At 39.1% G+C, this 26,783-nt stretch overlaps 1 pseudogene across 1 annotated transcript; it reads left to right on the top strand.

Annotated features, from left to right (window-relative positions):
• The first annotated feature begins 1,184 nt into the window (after nucleotides 1–1,184).
• LOC306652803 (chromodomain-helicase-DNA-binding protein 1-like) lies at nucleotides 1,185–26,783 on the top strand (annotated as a pseudogene). The gene is made up of 7 exons: nucleotides 1,185–1,282; nucleotides 2,234–2,383; nucleotides 19,822–20,004; nucleotides 22,524–22,670; nucleotides 23,494–23,672; nucleotides 25,384–25,576; nucleotides 26,674–26,783. The product of its transcript is annotated as a chromodomain-helicase-DNA-binding protein 1-like (transcript).

Genomic DNA, 26,783 nt, shown 5'->3' with positions numbered 1-26,783 from the left:
CATTAGGGATTTACTCACTTTTTAGGCCAAAAATCTATAATCCAATCATTTCTCCTCCAAACCTTCTTGCTCATATGCAAGCTTTTGGGGGACACCAAATCTAAACCATAACAGACAATAATCTTTATTTTGTTTATTTTAATGAGGTGCTGAGGATTGATCCCAGTGCCTCAGACATGGTAGGTGAGCACTCTGTCACTGAGCCACAATGGCAGACCCCAGACCTCTCATTTTTGGAGCTGTTTTCTGAAAGAGCCTGTGTCCTTATTCACAGATTTTTCTAAGCAAAATCCAAACAAGGTTTTCAAACATGGCTTCACAGCATTATATTAAGTGTCCTTTTCTGCCCCTTACCTCTCATTCTGTTATGTTTGATAATTAATTTTCCCAGGTCAGGCAACATGAGGTGAGGTGGCACATTTGACCACTCCAGGGCTCCAGAGTTGGGGGCAGAGATGTCAGCCTGAAAGAGGAAACCACTCAGTTGGACTGATTTCAGGTGTTCAGTATGACCGAGTCTAGCCTTGTGTCTGTTTTCCAGTTTCTTATTTGTATGTTGCTGATCATGCTTCTTTTTTGTGTGGTTTTTAGGTGGAATTGGCATTGATGGAATTAAAATTTAAGTGCCCATAATAAAAGCACAGAATCTGTAGTCTAGCAAATGAACTTAGGAAAAGAAACAAAGAGGGACAGGCCTGAGGCCTGAACATACCTAAACAAGCCTAAAATAAGACTGCCAAATCATCAAAATCTAACTGGCCATGGAGGATAAGCAATCTCCACAAGGCCGTGGACCATCTGGTGTCACCCACTTTCCCCCTTCTTCCCTTTTCTTTAAGGTTAACTTGACTGCCTGCTAACCAAAATAAACTGCCCTACCACATTGCTGGAATGTCAATTTGCACATACTACTTGCTGATGTAATCAATGTAGTCATGTGCCCGCTTATGTTTGAATCAGTCAATTATGTGTACCCGGGCCAAACTACCTAACTTTTCCTATATAAACCCCTGATTTCTGAGCCTCGGGGTCAGCTCCTCTATCTCCTGCGTGAGATATGTCTTGGCCCGGAGCTCTGTTATTAAAGTGCCTTGTGCTTTTGCATCCAGCCGGTCTCTCGTGTTTCCTGGAGCGCGCCATCCTGAGACTCGAGTAAGGTTCTTCCTTTTGGGGGGTCCTACAGCATGAACTTAACAGCACCAGATATAGTTATTTTTGTTGACAGTGATTTTAATCCTCGATATGACTTACAAGAATGTAGTCCTGACAACAGTGTCATACTGTGAGTTGAGAACCACTGTTTATTTTGTGTGTGTGTGTGTGTGTGTGTGGTGCTGGGAACTGGGGATCAAACCCTGGGCCCTGTGCTTGTAAGGTGATCACTTTACCAACTGAGCTATCTCCCCAGCCCACCACTGGGTTTTAACCCCATTTTGGCACTGACTTGCAGAGTCATGTTCAGTGGGTAACATGATCAATTCAGTCTCACTGTTAAAAAGTTAAATTGCAAAATGATTAGAAGAAACTTTTAGGCTTTAGTTAGTACCTAACTCAATTTAAAAATGGAGTTAAAGCTGGTATGGTGGCACATACCTGTAATCATAGTAACTTGGGAGGCTGAGGCAGGAGGATCGCAAGTTCAAGGCCAGCCTTGGCAACTTACTAAAACCCTGTCTCAAAATAAAATATTTTGGGGCTGTGATTGTGGCTCACTGGGAGAGCACTTGCCTAGCATGGGTGAGGCAGTGGGTTGAATTCTTATCACTGCATATAAATAAATGAATAAAGGTCCATCAATGTCTATAAAAAATCAAGTAAATAAATAAAAATAAAACATTTTTTTATGAAATGCTAGGGATATAACTCATTGGTAATGCTCCCCTGGATTTGCTTCCCAGTACCATGAAAAGAAAAAAAAATGGGGTTAAGAGGTTGTGGAACTACCCTTTCACCTCAGGATAACATGCCTGCCAGGGGTTGTCCTTGGCTACAAACGAAGCTCCAGTTGTGGTCACTTCATCATTCTTTCCCTGATTCTTTTGGGAAAGGTTCAGAGAGAAGTTGAGGCCAGATATCTCTAACAAGTGCTCAGGTCAAAATGAGCAATGTCCTTTGAATTGTTTTCTTAATATGGTCTTTGGTACTGCTTCCTATTTGCTGTATTTTTCTGGCATGCTTTTCCCCCCAGCTTTGCAGACTCATAGCACACTGCTCTCCCTTGACTTACATACAGGGCTGTGAAAGTTTTTGACTGATTGGCCAAGACACTGTGGAAGAATTAGTTTATAGGAAAGCAGCTTCAAAACTGCAGCTCACCAACATGATCATAGGAAGCAATTTTACTCTTGGAGCTCAGAAATCTTTGGCTGATGCTGACCTCCAGGTAAAATATGTTGTTCTTTTATTTCAAGTCCCATGATTTATAATCAGTACTCTCTGTGGATGTGAATGCAAATAAAAAGTACCAGCATTAACCACCCTTTGTCTCCAGTTACACATTAGTTTGTTAGCCTAATTCACACCCACGCAGTACCTACTACATGAAAGGTGCCATAGAAGCTAAATGAGTGTGGTACTTAAAGGCAGAAGAAATAGAATAAAGAGAATGGGCTTTAAACAGTCAAATTTGGATTCAGATTATACCTTATCACTTACTGGATGTATGACTTTGAGCAGGTAACTTAACATAATGGATATAATCTCTTTGGGGTTTCTTTTTTATTGTAAAAAAATGGGATACATGTTGTTTCTCTGTTTGTACATGGCGTAAAGGCATACCATTTGTGTAATCATAAATATACATAGGGTATTGTTGTTTGATTCATTCTGTTAATTTTTCCCTTCCACACACCCCTCCCACCTCTCTTTTCCCTCTATACAGACCTTCCTTCCACCATTCTTGCCCCCCTCCCTAACCCTAACTCTAACCCTAACACTAACACCTCCCTCACCCCATTATGCGTCCTCATCCACTTATTAGTGATATCATTCGACCTTTGGTTTTTTGAGATTGGCTTATCTCACTTAGCATGATATTCTCCAATTTCATCCATTTGCCTGCAAATGCCATAATTTTAAGATTATTTATTTCTGAGTAATATTACTTTATATATATATATATACCACAGTTTCTTTATCCACTCATCAATTGAAGGGCATCTAGGTTGGTTCCACAATCTGGCTATAGTGAATTGAGCAGCTGTGAACATTGATGTGGCTGTATCTCTGTAGTATGCTGATTTTAAGTCCTTTGGGTATAGGCCAAGTAGTGGGATAGCTGAGTCAAACGGTGGTTCCATTTCCAAGTTTTCTAAGGAATCTCCACACTGCTTTCCAGAGTGGCTGCACTAATTTGCAAACCCACCAGCAATGTATGAGTGTACCTTTCTCCCCACATCCTCGCCAACACCTGTTGTTGCTTGTATTCTTGATAATCGCCATTCTAATTAGGGTGAGATGGAATCTTAGGGTGGTTTTGATTTGCATTTCTCTTATTACTAAAGATATTGAACATTTTTCCATATGTTTGTTGATTGCTTGTAGATCTTCTTCTGTGAAGTCTGTATTCATTTCCTTAGCCCATTTGTTGATTGGATTATTTGCATTCTTGGTGTAGAGTTTTTTGAGTTCTTTATAGATTCTGGAGATTAGTGCTCTATCTGAAGTATGATTGGCAAAGATTTTCTCCCACTCTGTAGGCTCTTTCTTCGCATTGTTGATAGTTTTCTTACTGAGAGAAAGCTTTTTCATTTGAATGTATCCCAGTTATTGATTCTTGCTTTTATTTCTTGTGCTATGGAAGTCCTGTTGAGGAAGTCTGTTCCTAAGCCAACATGTTGAAGATCTGGACCTACTTTTCTTCTATAATCTGCAGGGTCTCTGGTCTGATTCTGAGGTCCTTAATCCATTTTGAGTTTAGTTTTGTGCATGGTGAGAGATATGGGTTTAGTTTCATTGAGTTGCATATGATTTACAATTTTCCCAGGACCATTTGTTGAAGAGGCTATCTTTTCTCCATTGCATATTTTTGGCACCTTTGATAGTATGAGAAAATTGTATTTATTTGGGTTTGTGTCCATGTCCTCTGTTCTGTACCATTGATCTACCTTTCTATTTTGGTACCAATACCATGCTGTTTTTGTTACTATTGCTTTGTAGTAGAGTTGAAGATATGGTATTGCAATACCCCCTGCTTCACTCTTCCTGCTAAGGATTGCTTTAGCTATTCTGGGTTTCTTATTCTTCCAGATAAATTTCATGATTGCTTGCTCTATTTCTGTAAGGTACATCATTGGAATTTTAATTGGATTTGCATTGAATCTGTATAGCACTTCTGGTAGTATGACCATTTTGACAAAATTAATTCTTCCTATCCAAGAATATGGGAGATCTTTCCATCTTCTAAGGTTTTCTTTAATTTCTTTCTTTAGTGTACTGTAATTCTCATTGTAGAGGTCTTTCACCTCTTCTGTGAGATTGATTGCCAAGTATTTTATTTTTTTCGAGGCTATTGTGAATGGGGTAGTTTTCCTGATTGTATCTTTCCAAAGATTTATCACTTATGTATAAAAATGCATTAGATTTATGTGCATTGATCTTATATCCCGCTACTTTACTGAATTCACTTATGAGTTCTAAAAGTTTTCTGGTGGAATATTCTGGTTCCTCTAAGAATATAATCATATCAGCAGCAAATAGGGATAGTTTGAGTTCCTCTTTTCCTATTCGTGTCCCTTTAATTTTTTTGGTCTGTCTAATTGCACTGGCTAGAGTTTCAAGGATGATATTGAATAGAAGTGGTGAAAGAGGGCATCCCTGCCTTGTTCCAGTTTTTAGGGGGAATGCTTTCAGTACTTCACCATTTAGAATGATATTAGCCATGGGCTTAGCATAAATGGCTGTTACAATGTTAAGGAATATTCCCACTATCCCTATTTTTTCTAGTGTTTTGAGCATGAAGGGGTGCTGTATTTTATCAAATGCTTTTTCTGAATCTATTGAAATAATCATGTGATTCTTGACTTTAAGTCTATTGATATGGTGAATTACATTTATTGATTTCCTGATGTTGAACCAACCTTTCATCCCTGGGATGAAACCCACATGATCATGGTGCACTATCTTTTTAATATGTTTTTGTATGCAATTTGCTAAAATTTTGTTGAGAATTTTTGTGTCGATATTCGTTAAGGATATTAGTCTGAAATTTTCTTTCTTCAATGTGTCTCTGACTGGTTTAGGTATCAGGGTGATATTGGCTTCATAGAATGAGTTTAGGAGGGTTCCCTCCTCTTCTACTTTATGGAATACTTTGAGAAGTATTGGAATGAGCTCTTCTTTAAAGGTTTTGTAGAACTCGGCTGAGAACACATCTGGTCCCGGAATTTTCTTTGTTGGTAGGCTTTTGATGACCTCTTCTATTTCATTACTTGAAATTGGTCTATGTAAGTTGTGTATGTCCTCCTCGTTCAATTAAGGCAATTCATATGTCTCTAGAAACCTGTTGATGCTTTCAAAATTTTCTGTTTTTTTGGAGTATAGATTTTCAAAATAGCTTCTAATTATGTGTTGTATTTCAATCCTGTCTGTTGTGATATTTCCTGGTTCAATCCAAATTTTAGTGATTTGGGTTTTCTTTCATCTTCTCTTTGTTATTGTGACTAAAGGTTTATCAATTTTGTTTATTTTTTCAAAGAACCAACTATTTAATTTGTCAATTTTTTGTATTGTTTCTTTTGTTTCAATTTCATTGATTTCAGCTATGAGTTTAACTATTTCCTGTCTTCTACTACTTTTGGTGCTGGTCTGTTCTTCTTTTTCTAGGGCTTTGAGCTGTAGTGTTAGTTCTTTCATTTGTTGAGTTTTACTTCCTTTATTAAATGTGCTCCATGAAATAAATTTCCCTCTAAGTACTGCTTTCATAGTGTCCCAGAGATTTTGATACGATGTTTCTTTGTTCTCATTTACCTGTAAGAATTTTTTAATTTCCTTCCTATTATCTTCTGTTATCCATTCATCATATAATAGCATATTGTTTAATCTCCAGATGTTGGAATAGTTTCTGTGTTTTACTCTTTCATTTATTTCTAACTTCAATCCATTATCATGTGCTCAAATACATGGTAGTGTCTCTATCTTCTTGTATTTGCTAACATTAGCTTTGTGGCATAATATATGGTCTATTTTAGAGAAGGATCCATGTGCTGCTGAGAAGAAAGTGTATTCACTCTTGGTTGGATGGTATATTCTATAAATGTCCGTTAAGTCTAAATTATTGATTGTGTTATTGAGATCTATGGTTTCTTTGTTCAATTTTTGTCTGGAAGATCTGTCCAGTGGTGAGAGAGGCATGTTAATATCACCTAGTGTTATTGTGTTATGGTATATTTGGTTTCTGAAATTGAGAAGGATTTGTTTGACATACATGGATGAGCCACTGTTTGGGGCATAGATGTTTATGATTGTTATATCTTGCTGATTTATGCTTCCCTTAAGCAGTATGAAATGTCCTTCTTTATCTCTTCTGACTAACTTTGGCTTCAAGTCCACATTGTCTGAAATGAGGATGGATACTCCAGCTTTTTAGCTGAGTCCATTGTATGGTATGTTTTTCCCCATCCTTTCACCTTTACTCTATGAGTATCTTTTTCTATGAGATGAGTCTCTTGCAGGCAACATATTGTTGGATCTTTCTTTTTAATCCAATCTTACAGTCTATGTCTTTTGATTGTTGAATTCGGGCCATTAATATTCAGGGTTATTATTGAGATATGATTTGGTTTCCCAGTCATTTGGTTCATTTTTAAATTTTATTCATTTTTTTTGTTTGACACGACTGGTTTCCTCATTTATTTGACAATTCCTTTAGGATAATTCCTCCCTTTGCTGATTTGCTTCTTTGTTTTTCATCTCTTCCTCATGGAATATTTTGCTGGAGAATGTTCTGTAATGCTATCTTTCTTTTTGTAAATTCTTTTAGCTTTTGTTTATCATGGAAGAATTTTATTTCATCATCAAATTTGAAGGTAAATTTTCCTGGGTATAAGATTCTTGGTTGGCATCCATTTTCTTTCAGAGCTTGAAAAATGTTGTTTCAGGCCCTTCTAGCTTTTATGGTCTGGATTGAAAAATCTGCTGATATCTGTATTGGTTTCTCCCTGAATGTAATTTGGTTCTTTTCTCTCACAGCCTTTAAAATTCTGTCCTTATTTTGTATGTTAGGTATTTTCATTATAATATGCCTTGGTGTGGGTCTGTTGTAATTTTGTGTATTTGGAGTCCTATAAGACTCTTGAACTTGATTTTCATTTCATTCTTCAGATTTGGGAAATTTTCTGATATTATTTCATTGAATAGATTGTTCAATCATTTGGTTTGTTTCTCTGAGCCTTCCACAATCCCAATAATTCTTAAATTTGGCCTTTCATGATATACCATATTTCTTGTAGATTCTGTTCATGATTTCTTTCCATCTTCTCTGTTTGTTCAACTTTGTTTCCAAGGTTAAATATTTTGTCTTCAATGTCTGAGGTTCTGTCTTCCAGGTGTTCTGTCCTATTGGATATGCTTTCTATGGATTTCTTAATTTGATTTATTGTTTCCTTCATTTCAAGGATTTCTGTTTGTTTTTTTTTTTCAATATCTCTAACTCTTTATTGAAATGATCTTTTGCTTCCTGTATTTGCTCTTTTTTTGAGCTTTTTTTAATTAAAAATCATAAATTGACATAGGGCAATGTTGTTTGATTCATTCTGTTATTTTTCCCTTCCCTCCCTCCCCTCCAACCCCTCTTTTCTCTCTATACAGTCTCTTCTTTCTCCATTCTTGGCACCCTCCTTATCCCTAACCTTAAACCTAACCCTAACCCTAACTCTAACACCTCCTACCCCCACTTATATGTCCTCATCCGCTTATCAGCGAGATAATTCATCCTTTAGTTTTTTGAGATTGGCTTATCTCACTTAGCATGATATCCTCCAATTTCATCCATTTGCCTACAAATGCCATAATTTTGTCATTCCTCATGGCAGAGTAATATTCCATTTTATATATATATATATATATATATATATATATATATATATACCACAGTTTCTTTATCCATTCATCAACTGAAGGGCATCTAGGTTGGTTCCACAATCTGGCTATAGTGAATTGAGCAGCTATGAACATTGATGTAGCTGTAACTCTGTAGTATGCTGATTTTAAGTCCTTTGGGTATAGGCCAAGGAGTGGGATATCTGGGTCAAATGGTGGTTCCATTCCAAGCTTTCTGAGGAATCTCCATTCTGCTTTCCAGAGTGGCTGCACTAATTTGAAGCCCCACCAGCAATGTATGAGTGTACCTTTTTCCCCACATCCTCGTCAACACCTATTGTTGCTTGTATTCTTGATAATCGCCATTCTAATTGGGGTGAGATGAAATCTTAGGGTAGTTTTGATTTGCATTTCTCTTATACTAGAGATGTTGAATATTTTTTCATATATCTGTTGAGTGCTTGTACATCTTCTTCTGTGAAGTGTCTGTTCATTTCCTTAGCCCATTTGTTGATTGGATTATTTGTATTCTTGGTGTAGAGTTTTTTGAGTTCTTTATAGATTCTGGAAATTAGTGCTCTATCTGAAGTATGAGTGGCAAAGATATTCTCCCACTCTGTAGGCTCTCTCTTCACATTACTGATAGTTTCCTTTGCTGAGAGAAAGCTATTTAGTTTGAATCTATCCCAGTTATTGATTCTTGCTTTTATTTCTTGTGCTATGGGAGTCCTGTTAAGGAAGACTGCTCCTATGCCAACAAGTTGAAGGTTTGGACCTACTTTTTCTTCTATAAGATGCAGGGTCTCTGGTCTGATTCAGAGGTCCTTGATCCATTGTGAGTTGAGTTTTGTGCAGCGCGAGAGATATGGGTTTAATTGCATTCTGTTGCATATGGTTTTCCAGTTTTCCCAGCACTATTTGCTGGAGAGTCTATCTTTCCTCCATTACATATTTTTGGCCCCTTTGTCTAGTATGAGAAATTTGTATTTATTTGGGTTTGTGTCCGTGTCCTCTATTCTGTACCATTGATGTTCCAGTCTATTTTGGTACCAATACCATGACGTTTTTGTTACTATTGCTTTGTAATAGAGTTGAAAATCTGGTATTGTGATACCCCCTGCTTCGCTCTTCCTACTGAGGATTACTTTAGCTATTCTAGGTTTCTTATTCTTCCAGATGAATTTCATAAATGCTTGCTCTATTGCTGTAAGGTACATCATTGGGGTTTTAATTGGAATTGCATTGAATCTATATAGCACTTTTGGTAGTATGGCCATTTTGACAATATTAATTCTTCCTATCCATGAACATGGGAGATCTTTGCATCTTCTAAGGTGTTCTTTAATTTCTTTCTTTAGTGTTCTGTAGTTCTCATTGTACATGTATTTCCCCTCTCTTGGGAGATTGATGGCCAAGTATTTTATTTTATTTATTTATTTTTTGATGCTATTGTGAATGGGGAAGTTTTCCTACTTTCTCTTTCAGAAGACTCATCACTTATGTATAAAAAAGCATTGGATTTACGAGCATTGATCTTGTAACCTGCTACTTTACTGAATTCACTCATGAGTTCTAAGAGTTTTCTGATGAAATTTCCAGGTTCCTCTAAATATATATTCATGTCATCAGCGAACATGGATAGTTTGAGTTCCTCTTTTCCAATTCATATCCCTTTAATTTCTTTAGTCTGTCTAATTGCTCTGGCTAAAGTCTCAAGAATAATGTTGAATAGAAGTGGTGAAAGAGGGCATCCCTGCCTTGCTCCAGTTTTTCGGGGAAATGCTTTCAGTTTTTCACCATTTGGAATGATATTGGCCATGGGCTTTGCATAGATGGCCTTCACAATGTTAAGGAATGATCCCACTACCCCAATTTTTTCTAGTGTTTTGAGCATGAAGGGATGTTGTATTTCATCGAATGCTTTTTCTGCATCTATTGAAATAATCATGTGATTCTTAACTTTTAATCTGCTGATATGGTGAATGACATTTATTGATTTCTGGATGTTGAACCAACCTTGCATCCCTGGGATAAAACCCACTTGATCGTGGTGCACTATCTTTATAGTATATTTTTGTATGCGATTTGCTAAAATTTTGTTGAGAATTTTTGTGTCAATGTTCATTAAGGATATTGGTCTGAAATTTTCTTTCCTCGATGTATCTCTGTATGGTTTAGGTATCAGGGTGATGTTGGCGTCATAGAATGAGTTTGGGAGGGTTCCCTCCTCTTCTATTTTATGGAATACTTTGAGAAGTATTGGAATGAGCTCTTCTTTAAAGGTTTTGTAGAACTTGGCTGAGAATCCATCTGGTCCTGGACTTTTCTTTGTTGGTAGGCTTTTGAGGACCTCTTCTATTTCATTGCTTGAAATTGATTTATTTAAGTTGTGTATATCCTCCTCGTTCAGTTTAGGTAATTCATATGTCTCTAGAAACTTGTTGGTGTCTTCAAGGTTTTCTGTTTTGTGGAGGTATAGATTTTCAAACTAGCTTCTAATTATGTTTTGAATTTCACTCGTGTCTGTTGTGATATTTCCTTGTTCATTCCGAATTTTAGTAATTTGAGTTTTCTCCCTCTTTCTCTTTGTTAGCGTGGCTAAGGGTTTATCAATTTTGTTCATTTTTTCTAAGAACCAACTATTTATTTTGTTAATTTTTCCGATTGTTTCTTTTGTTTCAATTTCGTTGATTTCGGCTCTGATTTTAACTATTTCCTGTCTTCTACTACTTTTGGTGTTGGTCTGCTCTTCTTTTTCTAGGGCTTTGAGCTGTAATGTTAAGTCGTTTATTTATTGATTTCTACTTTTTTTGTTAAATCCGCCCCATAAAATAAATCTTCCTCTAAGTACTGCTTTCCTAGTGTCCCAGAGATTTTGATGTGATGTGTCTTTGTTCTCATTTACTTCTAAAAATTTTTTAATTTCCCTCCTTATGTCTTCTGTTATCCATTCATCATATAACTGTGTATTATTTAATCTCCAAGTATTGGAGAAGTTTCTGTTTTTTATTCTGTCATTTATTTCTAATTTCAGTCCATTATGATCTGATAGAGTACAAGGTAGTATCTCTATCTTCTTGTATTTGCTAACAGTAGCTTTGTTGCATGAAACATGGTCTATTGTAGAGAAGGATCCATGTGATGCCAAGAAGAAAGTGTATTCTTTCTTTGTTGGATGGTATATTCTATATACTTCGATTAAGTCTAAATTGTTGATTGTATTATTGAGATCTATGGTTTCTTTATTCCATTTTTGTTTGGACGATCTATCCAGTGGTGAGAGAGGTGTGTTAAAATCACCTAGTATTATTGTGTTGTGGTCTATTTGATTTCTGGTATTGAAAAGAATTTGTTTGACGTACATGGATGAGCCAATGTTCGGGGCATAGATGTTTTTTATTGTTATGTCTTGCTGATTTATGCTTCCCTTAAGCAGTGTATAATGTCCTTTTTTATCCCTTCTGACTAGTTTTGGCTTGATGTCCACATTATCTGAAATGAGGAAGGATACTCCAGCTTTTTTGCTGTGTCCGTGTGCATGGTATGTTTTTTCCCATCCTTTCACCTTTAGTCTATGGTATCTCTTTCTATGAGACGGTTCTCCTGCAGGCAGTATATTGTTGGATTTTTCTTTTTAATCCAATCTGCCATTCTATGTCTTTTGATTGATGAGTTCAGGCCATTAACATTCACGGTTATTATTTTGATATGATTTGTATTCCTAGTCATTGGACTCATTTTTGTTTTTTGACATGATTTGGTTACTCCTTATTTGGCTATTACTTTAGGCTAGTTCCTCCTGTTGCTGATTTACACCGTTGTTTTTCGTCTCTTCCTCATGGAATATTTTGCTGAGAATGTCCTGTAATGCTGTCTTTCTTTTTGTAAATTCCTTTAGCTTTTGTTTATCATGGAAGGATCTTATCTCATCATCATATCTAAAAGTAAGTTTTGCTGGGTATAAAATTCTTGATTGCCATCCATTTTCTTTCAGGGATTGGTAAATGTTGTTCCAGGCCCTACTAGCTTTTAGGGTCTGGATTGAAAAATCTGCTGATATTCTTATTGGTTTCCCCCTGAATGTAATCTGATTCTTTTCTCTCCTGGCCTTTAAAATTCTGTCTTTATTTTGAATGTTAGGTATTTTCATAATAATGTGCCTTGGTGTAGGTCTGTTGTAATTTTGCATATTTGGAGTCCTATAAGCCTCTTGTACTTGGTTTTCCATTTCATTCTTCAGATTTGGAAAATTTTCTGATATTATTTCATTGAATAGATTGTTCATTCCTTTGGTTTGTTTCTCTAAGCCTTCCTCAATCCCAATAATTCTTAAATTTGGCCTCTTCATGATATCCCATAATTCTTGTAGATTCTGTTCATTATTTCTTACCATCTTTTTGTTCAACCTTGTTTGTTCAACCTTATTTTCAAAATTAAATATTTTGTCTTCAATATCTGAGGTTCTGTCTTCCAGGTGATCTATCCTATTGGTTATGCTTTCTATGAAGTTTTAACTTGGTTTATTGTTTCCTTCATTTCAAGGATTTCTGTTTGTTTGTTTTTTTTTTTTCAGTATCTCTAACTCTTTATTGAAATGTTTTCTTGCTTCCCTTATTTGCTGTTTTAACTGTTGATTGGTGTGTTCATTTAATGCCTGCATTTGTTCTTTCATCTCCTCGTTTTCTTCCCTGATTGTTTTAATTATGTACATTCTGAACTCCCTTTCGGACATTTCTTCTGCCGTGCTGTCTTTGGGTTTTATTGATATAGTATCTAGGTTTGTTTCGGACATTTTCTTCCCTTGTTTTCTCATATTGGTCAGATGTCAGTGGGACTCTGTGATATTGTAGATTTCCTCTATTGGCTTATCATGTCCCTGTAGATTTCCAGTGTATCACCTACCAGCTTTCAGTAGCTAGAAGTCTTGGATTATCTTGATAATGTAGTGCTTCCGAAGAACGCTGCCCCTAGCCCGCTACTGGTTCCAGGGAGAGACCGGGAGATGTCTCTTGCTGCCCAGCCCTGGTCCCAGAGGCTGGTTGCAGGTCGGAGGTGTCCACTGGCTTGGGGACTTGCGGCTGGCTCTGTGTAGACAGGCTCTCACTGGGCGGTTTGCTCCAAGAAGCTAGCCTAGAGAGGCGCTTCCTGCCAGAGGGTCCTGGGCTGCTTGGGGTAGTCCCTGGCGCCATGTGCTGATCACTGAAGCAAACTGCAGGTGGGCCAGAGCTGGCAGCAGGGCGGGCCAGAGCTGGCCATGGCGGGCTGGAGCTGGCCGCACTGCTTCTGTGCAGAAAGGCTCTCACTGGGGGGCCTGTTCCACGAGGTTGGAGATTCTGTCCCTGTGGGAGTAGCTCACTGCCAGAGTGCACAGAGCTGCCTGGGGAGACTGTATCTGCCCTGTCCTACTCTAATAAGCCACTTGAATCCAGGCCTGCCACCCAGCTGAGCTTCACTGGCTGGGGGACACTCACCCCATGGCTCTATTTTAGTCCGAGTCTCTGAATGCCTCCCCTTCTTGAATCCTTGTTCTGGAGCGACTGGAGATGCAGTCACCCTCTAGTCCACCACCTTGGTTCACCCCATGGAAAAAGCCTGCAGCTGGAGGGGGACAAGGCTGCCTGGAGAGGTCTCTGGCTGCCCAGCCCTGGTCCCAGAAGCTGCTTGCGTGTCGGAGGTCTCTGCTGGCTTGGGGACTTGTGGCTGGCTCTGCGTCGAAAGGCTCTCACTGGGCGGTCTGCCCCAAGAAGCTAGCCTAGAGAGGTACTTCCCGCCAGAGGGGGCTGGGTTGCTTGGGGTTGTCCCTGGTGCCCTGTGTTGGTCTCTGAAGCAACCTGCGGGTGGGCCGGAGCTGGCAGCGGGGCAGCCGGAACTGGCCATGCTGTTTCTGCGCAGAAAGGCTCTCACTGGGGGGGACTGCTCCATGATGCTGGAGGATCTGTCCCTGTGGGAGGAGCCCACCGCCAGAGTGCAAAGAGCTGCCTGGGGGAGACTCTATCTGCCCTGTCCTACTCTAATAAGCCACTCAAATCTGGGCCTATTGCCCAGTTGAGCATCACTGGGTGGGGGAGTCTCACCCCGTGGTTCTATTTTTCCAAGTCTCTCAATGCCTCCCCTTCTTGAATCCTGGGTTCTGGAGTGACTGGAGATGCAGTCACCCTCTAGTTCACCATCTTGGATCGCCCCATGGAAAAAGCCTGCAGCTGGAGGGGGACAAGGTTGCCTAGAGAGGTCTCTGGCTGCCCAGCCCTGGTCCCAGAAGCTGCTTGCATGTTGGAGGTCTCTGCTGGCTTGGGGACTTGTGGCTGGCTCTGTGTTGAGAGGCTCTCACTGGGCGGTCTGCCCCGGGAAGCTAGCCTAGAGAGGTGCTTCCCGCCGGAGGGGGCTGGGCTGCTTGGGGAAGTCCTGTATTTGCTCTTTTAACTGTCGATTGGTGAGATCATTCAATGCCTGCATTTGCTCTTTCATCTCATCATTCAGTGCCTGCATTTGCTCTTTCATCTCATCATTAGCTTCCCTGATCATTTTAATTATGTACATTCTGAACTACTTTTCTGTCATTTCTTCTGCCATGCTGTCATTGGGTTTTATTGATGTAACATCTAGATTTTTGGGGGGCATTTTCTTCCTTTGTTTTCTCGTGTTGTTCAGGTATCAGTGGACTGCTGAGATATTGCAGATTTCCTCTATTGACTTATAATGTCCCTGGAGATTTCTAGTATATCCCCTCTTAGCCTTCAGTAGGATGAATCTTGGAGGAAGTTGATAGCGCGGTGCTCCACAAGGAAGTTGCCTCTCTAGGGGTGGTGGCCTTCAGGTGGTGTATATTCCCTGCTAGTGGGCAGAAGTGCCTCCACTTGTTGACTGATGGTCATCCAAAGGGGAACTAGGCTGCGGGCTGAAGCAAGGTCTTTTTTGGCCTGTGTCTCTGGTTTTACTGTCCTTGTGGGAAAACCTCACCCAGCAGGGAAGACTCACCTGATGGGGAGGTCTCACTGGTCAGTTCCCCTCCTAGAGGTTCCCCTTAATCTACAGCTACCACCTGGGCTGGGCTGCCTTCCTCTGCAAAGTTCCCAGGGGCCCAGACCTACCTCCTGGGCCTGGGAGCCTCACCCTTTGCAGAGGAGTCTCCTTAGGCTACCTCTCCTCAGAGAATCTGCCCACACTCCTGGAACCTTTGCTCTGCCCCTAAGCATGTCTCTGTGTGGCTCTTCCACCAAGAAGCCACCTAGGTCCTGGGACCCTGCTCTGCACCTAATCACCTGGCTATGTGGCCCCTCCTCTGAGCAGCCACCTGGAGCCCCATACAGTTGCTCCGAGTCCCAGTGACTGACCTCTGCCTCTTCCTCCAGACAGCCGCCCGGTGTTCCGGTGCGGTCGCTAGGAGTCCAAGCAACTTACTGCATACCTCCTCCTCCCGCCAACCGCCAGTAGCCCTGGGCATTCACTCTTAGTCCAAGTGACCCACCCCATTCCTCCTCCTCCTCCAGGTGGCCCCCCAGGTGTTCAGGAGTGGTCACTGTGAGTCGCTCTGAGTCGGGCTGAGTCCACGTGACCCGCTGCATGCCTCCTCTGGACAGCCGTCCGGAGCTCTTGTGTGGCCACTCGAGACCAAGCAACCCACCATACTCCTCCTCCAGGCAGCCCCCCGGTGTTCAGGAGCAGTCGCTTTGAGTCCAAACAACTCACCACTTGCCTCCTCCTCTGAGCAGCCACCTAGAGCTGCAATTCCAAGCGACCCGCCACACTCCTCCTCCTCCTCCTTCTCCTTCTCCTCCTCCTCCTCCTCCTCCTCCTCCTCCAGGCAAGCCCCGGGGTTCAGGAACGGTCACTTTGAGTCCAAACAGTTTGCCACGCAGCTTCTCTTCTGGCAACTGCCCGTAGCTCTGGTATAGTCACTCCGAATCCAAGCAGCCATGCTCCTCCTCCTTCTCCTCCTCCTCCTCCTTCTCCTCCTCCTCCTCCTCCTCCTCCTCCTTCTCCTCCTCCTCCTCCTTCTCCTCCTCCTCCTCCTTCTCCTCCTCCTCCTCCTCCTGTGGGTAGGCCCCGGCATTCAGGAGTGGTTGCTCTGAGTCCAAACAGCTCGCCGAGCAGCTCCTCCTCTGGCAACCGCCTGTAGCTCTGGTGCAGTTGCTCCCAGTCCAAGTGCCTCGCCACGCTGCTCCTCCTCCTCCTCCTCCTCTGGGCAGGCCTCAGTGTTCAGGGGTGGTTGCTCTGAGTACAAAGAGCTCTCCTCGTGGCCCCTCCTCTGGGCCACCGCCCAGAGCCCCAGTGGTTGCTCCAAGTCCAAGCGCTGTGCTGAGTGGTCTTCTCTATGATGCTCCCAGTTGTCTGAGTTCACTGCTCCAGCTGGGGGAGGGGTGTCTCGCCAGGCAGCTCTACTGCATAAAGTTCCCTGCATTCCGGGACTGTCACCCCATCTGGGATGCCTCCCCAACGGGAGAGACTCACCCGGCTGCTTTGAGTTGGTCCCAAGTCTCTCAATATCTCCTTTTTTGAATCCTGAGTCCTGGAGCAAAATGAAATGCAGCCACCCTCTAGTCCGCCATCTTGAAAACCTCTCTTTGGGGTTTCTAAAAATGAGTATGCCACTAGTTCTCTCAGAGAGAATTTATTTGTTTGGGTTTTTTTTTTTTTTTTTGGTTGTTGGTTTTTAAAGAAGAACTTGACTTAATCAATAATGATTAATTCCATACCTCCTCTTTAATCCCAGACCTTACAGTGAGTGACTTACAGTACTCATTCTATACCCAGAGGAGGATGAACAAGACTGGGAACTCAAAATTATACCATATGATATATGGATGAAAGACTAGAGTTAATTTGCTTGAGGAAACAAAAAATAGATAGGAGTCAAATGCTGACTTGGAAGATTCTGTAGAGAGCTCTCTTTTGGAAAAAGGCTTAGAGTTATTCCATAGCAGCAGCTTTTGAGCTAAAATTAGAACCCATATTATAATGTACCCTAGGTCCTTTTGAGGAATTAAATACAGAGGATCAACCCCTAGGATTTTGGAATAATTCAGGCATGAAGTGAGTAAGAAATAGCTGACAAGGGCAGTAGCTATGGGAAGGTCTGCTGTAGGAAACATTGCAGAGAAGAAATGACAGGAGTTGATTTTTTTTTTTTTTTTTTGAGGCAGGGAGTGAGAGAGATAGCAAATTCAAAGATGACTTTAAGGCTTTAAGCCTGAATGATGAGAATAGAAATTAGGAAGATAGGTGATAAAGTGTTAGGAAGGTGAAAATAATGTAGGCTTTAGTCAACATGGTCTGTAGTAAAAATCAATGTAAATTATCATTAGAGGGAGACTCTGAAAAGGAAGAGATTTTATTTAGAAAAGTTCATAGGAAAAACCAGACTTTAAAAGACCAGCTATCAAAAAATTCAAGAGGTATGCAAAAGGGGAAAAATTACACAGTATTATAAGCAGAATTATCAAATTGACAATAAGCCCAAGTGTGGGTTAAAAAATAGCAGTTTTCTCTCACACACACCTGTATCCCTGCACATCAGCATTGCAGACAGGGATCAGTGGTATTTTTTTAGGGAATCATAGACTTGCAGGAAAAGTTTATAATTTTTTGGGTACTTGAACCTGAAAGAAGAAGCCTAGGTTTTGTTTGTTTGCTTGGTTTTTTGTTTACCTTAGGGAGTAACTGTGGAGTCTGGCTTTTTCTATATTTTTAGTGTTCTGCATACTCATCTGTCATGGTGGCAGGGCAGCTGTGCATTTTGTTTTCACACTATTGAAGGGGCAATTACAAATGTAAGGTGAAAGCTTGAGAGAGGGTTAGGTATACACTGTAGAGGTCTAAATACATTTCTTCACAAAGCCTTGAGAGATGAGTTCATTGTGGGCTGTTGTGAAGGTGAACACATTGGGAGTTAGAGGATATGAGGTCTCAGATGCTCAGACTTTTCCCCAGTGGAGGGAACTCCAGGCATCCAATTAGGGGTTTCCCTGTGATGTGGTCTACCCGCACATCATTGTGAAGTGCACAGGTACAACTCCCTGCTGTAGGTCAATATAGACTACTGGCTGTTGTAGAGAAACTTGGTGGGACTTTATGCCCAGGCCAGGGGAAAAAAAATCTCATTCTGTTTCTGTACGATTTTTTTCCTCCCCATCCAGAAAATGAGTTATTTATGGTTTCCAAGGACAAGGGTAATAACTCACTACCTTGTCTCAAAAGAAAGCAGGGCATTTTTTAAATTATTAAAGAATCTAATAATAAAAGATGTGGTTCTGGTTTGATAAATATAAGCAGTGTAGAGTGGTGAAGTCCTGAAAAAGGAAAACAGGTTCTTTATCCTGCAAGGAGAGGGACATATATAGATGTAGTGAACATTTATTGAATGCTTACTGTGTGCTAAGCATTGTCTGAGGTGTACTTTTTCCAGTTGTTTTATGAAGAAGAGTAATAGAAGAATGACATAGACAATGTCTTTAAAATTGTTAAGAAATTTTCCAAAACATCATTCAGAGCCACTCTAATCCAAGCACTGTGTAACTTACAACAACACCCTCTTAATTACTATAATATATTATTTTTTATTTTTGAAAAAAGGTAGTTCCTTAAAAACATACTGTGAGTGCCCAATAGCAAGGGAAGCCAGGAGATTTAAGTCCAAAGGAGTGGAAGGGAGAATCCCAGTATGAACTGAGCTTCATCTTAAATACTTGGTTTTCTTCTGCTTTGGTTACTAAATGCCAAAGCCATTTTCCTTGGTTTATATATATGTATAATTATATTTTATGTTTATATATATATAAATATATATGTATATATATTAATGTAAGTAATCTATATCTATATATTTAAGTATATGTCTCTCTGTGTGTGTATACACATATCTACTAAGGCTAAATATAAATATATCCAGGTATGTTCTTGCTTAGTTTTTATCTCCAGTGTTTTTAAGCTACAGAATACCTTTAAGTTTTCCAGTTACAAAATAGACAATCTAGAGATAACTAACCAAAACTAAAAGGGCAAAATGCAAATGAGGGCCCATCATATGGATCCCAATTGTTTCAGAATTTTTAAGTGATAGTGCTTAGGGAGGTGTAATGTTGGAAGTAGCAAGTGAAAGCCAGGTAATACTATCGAAGCTTTCTGGGTGGTTCCTGTAGTCTTAGGAAATAGACAGAGTATCCCTTAGGGAGGAGTGAGAGGAAAGGGCAGGATAGGGAGTGCACAGGACTATTCAGGGAGATTGAAATTAATAAAGGGCCTTTGGGCCTTGGTGAACAGGATTGTTATTGTTTTTCCAAGGTGATTTCCATAAAGTAGTGAGGTAGGAAAGTAACTTGGCAAAGGAAAGGAGTCAGCTTATTGTGAAGTGAGGTACTGAGTGGCATCTTCTCTTTCTATGAAGTTTGACAGTGGGAGAGGTAGGAAGGTAGTTAACAGAATCTCTGACTTCTATCAGGACTGCTGGAAGTACCTGTAAAAAATTCTGGTGAGAGGTGTTATAGAAGATGCAGGAAATCATTTTATTCTTACCACCCCCCCCCAAAATAAAAGAAATTGGTGGCTAAAAAAATTTTTTTGCAGTTATAGATAATATCAAAATCAATAGCTCTGGTCATCATTTATCACCTTTCTGCTTATTCCTCATCTAACCCCACAATAGCCTAGTTGAAGTCATCTGCCATGGGAGAGAAGAAAGTTCACAAGGGAAGGAATGTGCTTGGTGTCACTTAGACACTCAGCAGATCACCACATCCTGATGTTTGTTTTCATGAGACCTAACTGGATTTTTTCTTTTCTCCATTCAAGTTGAGTGAAATACTTAAATTTGGCTTGGATAAACTGCTGTCTTCTACGGGGAGCACCATGGATGAGATAGACCTGGAGTCCCCCCTGGGAGAGACAAAAAATAGCCAGTGGGTTTCTGATGCCTTGCCTGCAGCTGGAGGAGGGAGCATAGAGCAGGAAGAAGGAAGTGAGTTGGGGGTTAGGGTGAGCAAATGGCACAGTTAAATCAAACTAGAGCATGAGTGATATGCATTACCATAGGAAGTCCTGCATCCTACTCCCTGGGACCTCTGTTTCCTAACCAGCCCTATTGTCTTCTTGAGCACATTCTTTAGGCTTCTTGATCCAAGAAATTGAAAATATATCTGGCTGTTCCCATGTGGCTGAACTTTGAATCCACGTTTTAGACACCCAGATTTGAAGACATCACTGGACAACTCATTTTATCCTTAGACAAGTCCTCTTTTATTATCCTTGGAAGATACACCATTACAGCAAAACTGTCTGTTTAAATTGAAAAGACAGGGATCCAAGGGCTCATGGTGCTCCCATTATTTGGTGTGTAGATCCCTTCAGTTCCCTCACATTGTGGTGCCCTGTAAGGACCATAAGTCCTAGGCTTTTGGAGTATTGAGAGGGTTTTTATTCCTCTAGTCAGTCCCAGCTGGATACCTGTGTTTTGGTTCCATAGCTCTTCTTAATAGGTTTTCATTTTTCAAAGTGTGAACATTTTAACGTACCATTTCCTCATATAGCTTTTTAGAAATCCATTTATTGTCATTTAGCTGTTTCAGGTGAGAGAAAAAAAATAAATGTGTATGGTCATATTTTTAAATTATATTTGATGACTTTAGAATCCAGTTTACACCCTTTTCTGTAGTCATCTATATTAATTTAATTTTATTTGCTAGAACAAAATAAAATTACAGTGTTTTCAGAAAGATGATTGTATATCTTCACCTGCCTAAAAACAGGTATTTTTGCAGACACTCTAACTGCCAAAAAATTCTCCAGTTTCATTAAAATCTGGAATGTTGTCTTCAGTGACCATGTCTTGATTCTCTTTGTGGTAAATTGTTCCTCTGGCAGAACACAAATGAGGGTCTAGACCTGTGGGCTCTGACTGCCTATTAGAAACAGACTAAAGACATGCAGCATCATTAAAAATAATGTAAATAAACATTAAAGATAGTAATTAGAGGGACTGGAGAGATAGCTCAGTCGGTAGAGTGCTTACCTTGTAAGCTCAAGGCACTGTGTTGGATCCCCAGCACCGAAAAAAAAAAAGATAGTAATTAGAGCAGCCCAATCAAATTTAAGTAAAAAATAAGGTTGCTTTATCTTTAATGCTAAAGTTCTTTAAAAAGCACATTTACATAGTAAATTGAGAATTTCATGCAGTATGATGCTATATATGTTGATCATATTTGACACATCTCAGCTCTTTATTTTTTCCACTTGTTGATAGAGCATCTCACTGAAATCCCGCTGCTGATTTAATTAGCAAATGTCAATTAGTATTAAAGCTGGTTAGATTTGGGTAGAAGTTTGAAGCAATTGATCTCTTGAAAATGAAAATATTTTGCTTTCATACTCTCTAGAAAAAATATACTTAGCGCTGATTTTATAATGCTGTGAAAATACATTATTTGGTAACATGTGCTATTAAATACACTTCACTTTTTAATCATTATCTTACCTATCTGTGGTTACTGTTCTTGGCTGTTTATCACTTGATTCATGATTTTGGCAGATCACCCAGCCTCATTAGGCCTTTGTGTCTTCATCTGTAAAATGGTTCTCTTAATGTCTTCTTTACTCTTTTACACAACTGCAAAAATCAAATGTGGTAATAGACGTGAAATTGCTCTTATAGTATAAAGTGCTACTTAAGAGTACTATATCAGCTGGGAGTGTCAATCAGTGGTATAACTCTTACCTACCATGTGTGAGTCCCTGGGTTTGATCCAAAAATTAAGGAAAGAAAAAAACATCATACTATTGTCCTTGTTGTTTTTGCCATAATTATTTGCAAGCCTGTTTTTTCCTCTACTTTTCTATATACTTTAATCTACTGAAAAGAACATACTGATCTTAGAATCAGAAAAACCTACCTTGTTCATTTTGTAGCAGAGAGAATTGAGGAATCCCTGTGTGAATCTCAGTTTCCTCTTTCATAAGGGGGGTTAGTTATACCAGGATTGAGGTAAGAAACATGAAGATGCTTTGTGAGATCTACAGGGAATATTATAAATCTAAGGAATTATTTTTTGTGATTTTTTTTATTTTCTCATAGATTTGTCCCTTTTTTAATAGTATAGAAAAAGGGGATAAGAGTTGAGTATTAAAAGTGTGTTTGGACTAAAAACATTGAGATTTTATTAGGGGATCTTAAAAGTCAGTGATATTTGTACTGGGAATATTTGTGGAATGAATGAATGATTTGAGGCTCAGTAGTGTAGAGGGATCCAGCAGAGATTCCCACATCATGTAGGGTGGACAAAAAAGGGTTTAAGCCAATTCTCTGTCCTTTGAAAAGTGAAAATGTATAGAACCCAAACTCATCAGTATTGGTGCAACAGGAAATAAAATGCCTTCATCACAGCTGGTCTTGACCCATTTAGAGTATGATCTATATTCTTATTTACCTAGTTATTGCTTCAAATAGCATTAACCTAATTTCAATGTCTTAACATTTCTTGCTTTGTGTTTTATATTCTTAGAGGAAAATGTATTTATTTGAAGGTAAAGATTATTCTAAAGAGCTCAGTAAGGAAGACAGAAAATCCTTTGAACAAATGGTGAATCTTCAGAAAATTCTTTAAAAAAAAAAAAGTCAAGAGGGCCGGTTACTCCAAAATAAAGGCAGTGTAAGTGCTGTAAATTTGTGTGAGATTATAAATTCTTCCAAACTCTCTTCCTATAAAAGAACCAAAAATGATCTCAGTATCATTTTTGTTCTCTTAGGATGATTTAAGAAATAGGCATCTCTTGAAATGTAACAAATTAACTGAACCCCAGTATAAAAGCTATGTAAAAATCTAGCATGAAAAACATTAATAAGGTGAGTATATTATACAATTTATTGCAGGTAAAAGCAGCCCTGTTCCTCTTATAAGCCACCCCTAAAGGGATCACCATATTAAATCAAAATATCATATCCTGTTGTTGATAATCATGATTCTGTTTCATTAAGATATGATGGCAATCACAAATGATATGTGTAATGTTCACAGTGTTTGGTGCTTAAAATGTACTTTCTAAATGTTATCTATCATTAAGATAATCATGCTAAAATACTCTGTATTAAAGGAATTACACATTTATAGAAAGCTTTGTGTTAAAATTGTTTTAAACTTTAAGTGGTATCCTACAGTGTATACTTCCAACCAAGGAAAAAATTATCTATTTTGAATTACCTTATTGCTCATGCAATGAATCAAAATGACTGCACTATCCATGCCAATACTTTGGCTGAACATAGAACACAGTGACCACCATGCCAATGAGATTCATAATATGAATAGTAAATTGAAGTATCTTGCTGCCAGTGCCCACCACACAGGGATGCGGTATTTTGTGAAAACCTAAGCATGTGGTTTCTGTAGAAAGTCTGCTTTGTGGATGAATGAAACTCATGGAGGAGCAGAAAATTCGTAACCCTCCTGGCTTTGGATCTTGTCCTTCCTACAGGTTCTTAGCCCAGGCCTCTTGGAGGGGTCTACTGAAAGGAAGAGGATTCTGAGCCTAGACAAGCTGGAGGAAAGACAGAAAAAAAAAAGACAAGAAGCAGCAGCCAAGAGAAAGAGAATAATAGAGGAAAAGAATAGGGAAAAGGAAGAAGCTTAACATAAAAAAATTATGTCTAGAGAGTATTGTTATTGCCAGTGACATAGATATTTTGGTCTCCTCCACTAGAATCACTTAAAAATTAAAAAAAACTATCAATCTGGTAGTTCTTTTTGGTAACAGAATACTTTCTTTTCTTCTGGACTAGTGTTTGAACCCAGAGGCACTCTACCACTGATCTATTTCCCCAGTTCCTTTTATTTTTTATTTAGAACCAGGGACTCACTAAGTTGTTTAGCTGGCCTCCAACTTGTGATCCTCCTGCCTCAGCTTCCTGAGTGGCTAGGATCATAAGTTAGCACCACCACACCCGGCTCCACAGAACACTTTTTAAAAAAGATTCAGCTTTAACATTTAGTCTACTTTAGTTAGAAGTCTTGAGTGCCTAAAGCAGAGGAGATGCATTCTATTGAAACAAGAAATTTTAAAGGTTTTATTGTAGCTAATGAAGAATCACTTATTTGAAAAGTCACTTTTAGTCATGTTCTTAAAAACAGGGACATTTGGTGGATGCTCATTATTGAAGTGTAGTCAGGAGACAGGCTAATCAGTAAAACTTGTTTACTTTCAAATGAACAAAAATCTTTGCCAGGGTCCAGTCTTAGCAGCGGTCAGGGATCTTAGGTGGATGGGAGGTGTTAGCATGTTGGAGAAACAGCACACAGAGACATCAAGTGTTCTGGGGCTGAATCTGAATCTTTATTTTTCTGCCAGCCTTTTTACAGACATTTTTCTTTAGTAATGATTATATCATTTTATGGTTAGTTTAAAATAAGAAAAACCTTCAAAAGTTCAATCTATACTTCTTCTCAAAGTACACATTCTCTGTGTATGACAGACCAGACCAAAACAACCTTATTTCCCAGCTAGATTAAAACAACCTTGTCTCCCAGCTAAACTGAAACAAACTTGTATCCCAGCTAAACTGAGGGCATCATGATCTGCCAGACTTCAACCTTCAGAACAAACACATCACTAGATTTTCTGAGAAACCACCCCCACCATGAACTCCAGTGTTTAACAGTGAAAAGGTTTTACTAATATTAAAGGGCAAAGAAATCAATTTATAGTTAATATTTAGTCTATTCTAATTTTATATAATGGTGGACTACAATCTTATTCTGATTCTCAAAGAATTAGACTAAACATAGGAAAAGCACAAGTTATATTTATGACTAACCTAAATGTTTTTATTATGTAAAGTATCTCTAGAATCACCTACTAAAACTAGGAAAGCAACAAAGGCTAAACACTACATCCAAGCACTTTATCCATCTATTATTATACTAAAGCAATAAAAGGCTCCTTTAATCTCAAGCACAGTTACAATTGTTTATTTTCACATATTAATTTATGTGAAATACTGCTAAATTTTCATTGTGCACTATTTTGTGTACCAATACAGTAAAACCTTCCTGATGTTTTCCAATAAGTTTCTAATGATATATTGATCATTAATATTAAAAAGCAACTACACATGGAGATATGCCACGCCTATGGCCCCAAAGAGGGAGGACAGTCAACAGAACCATGTCAAGTGTTGAGTCCTCTATTCCAACAAAGCCATGTCAAATGTTGGAGTGTCAGGAAACAGATGTGGCAAAACTTCAGTCAGGGTGAGTTTCTAATTACATTTTACTTGGTGGTTATTTTTTGTGAATAGCAGTGCAAAATGTGCTCCCAAGAGAGGTTAATTTTCTTTTCTCTCTGTCGAGTTAAAGGATGGCTTGGTAGGAGTCCAACTATTACCAGTCCTTCTGCTTGCCCTCTGAGGTGAGCGAGTCTGAGGACCTTGAGGATGGGGAAGATAAGAGTGCTCCCTAATTGGGTTACTATGACCCAGACTCAACCTCCATCAAGTATGTTAGTGGTGATGTCACACACCCTCAGGCAATGACAGAGGGTGGTCTCATGGTGCAAGGTATAGGTACGAGAAATGGTGCGGGACAGGGATTGTGCCTCAGTCCTTATGGTGCCAATAAATAGAGAAGATGAGTCCAAATCATGACTTAAGTGTGCTGGTTCTAGTGCAATATCATGTGGTCAAGAAAGCATGAATTGTAAAATCAGTAGATGTGAATTTGACTCTTGGCTCTTTGGTTTACCTGATTGAGTTACCTACTCTCCCTAAGTGTGAGCTTCCTAATATATACTAATGGGATAATATCTGTCCTGTCCTCTGCATAAGTTTTTTTAAGATGGTGAAATGAGGCTACATTTTAGAAGAAAAATGCATTCTCTGAGAAACTCCTTGTGTGTTCCCCTCACAACCTCTGCATGTTCTGTATCCTCTGCCTGGATCCTTATTTTCTCTAGTCACATCAAGCATTATTTAAATGTCTGCCTCTCAGAAAGGTCTCCCCTGATCACCTCATATAGAACAGTTTACATGCCCCCTCTTTTACTCTTTGTCCTCTTTCTACCCTACTTACCTTTATCACCTCCTCATATGTTAATATGTATATTTATCTACTTGAATTAGAAAATAAGCTTAATAGAAGAGAATTGTGTATGTGTGTCCACTGTAGTAGCTCCAGTACCTAGAATGATGTTTGATATGTAATACATGTAAACAAATATTTGTGGTATGAATGAATATAAATACAATGTGCTAACCTAGTATGTTAATGAAAGCTTGAATGCATCATTTAGCTTTTCCTCTTCCTGACAAGTCAAATGGGAGTTGTATTATTTGATATTAACAGCACTTGCTCATTGTTATGTTCCCCCACTCTCTGCCCTTCCTTATCCACCTCCCCTAGAATTAGAGACCCACCAGAGATTTTTTTTTTCATTCATAACACTCATTTTTGAGATACCTTTCTGTTATGATGACCAGGTATATCTTTCAGAAAACCTGAATATATTTGAGAATTCAACTATGATTCTCTTAGGAGATCAAATATAGTTTTCCTTCTCTTTGAAAAATCATTCTTCTACAAGTCTATTTTGTGTGCTTTTGTTTCTCTAGATTGTGGGCTTGACTTTACCTTTTATAGATGAAAAATTTCTTTCTTCTGTCAGATGACTCTGGCAACTGGGGCAGAGGTGGCTTATTTACAGTTCTGGAAGAATTGTCAGCTGGGCCAAGTAAAGTATATGAGCTGGCAGGGGAAATGAAAGGTAAGAAGAAG

The sequence above is a fragment of the Sciurus vulgaris genome (genome assembly GCF_902686455.1).
Source record: "Sciurus vulgaris genome assembly, contig: HiC_scaffold_604_arrow_ctg1, whole genome shotgun sequence".
Taxonomy (NCBI): domain Eukaryota; kingdom Metazoa; phylum Chordata; class Mammalia; order Rodentia; family Sciuridae; genus Sciurus; species Sciurus vulgaris.
Note: the sequence above shows the minus strand (reverse complement) of the source record. Positions and strands in the feature narration are given on the sequence as shown.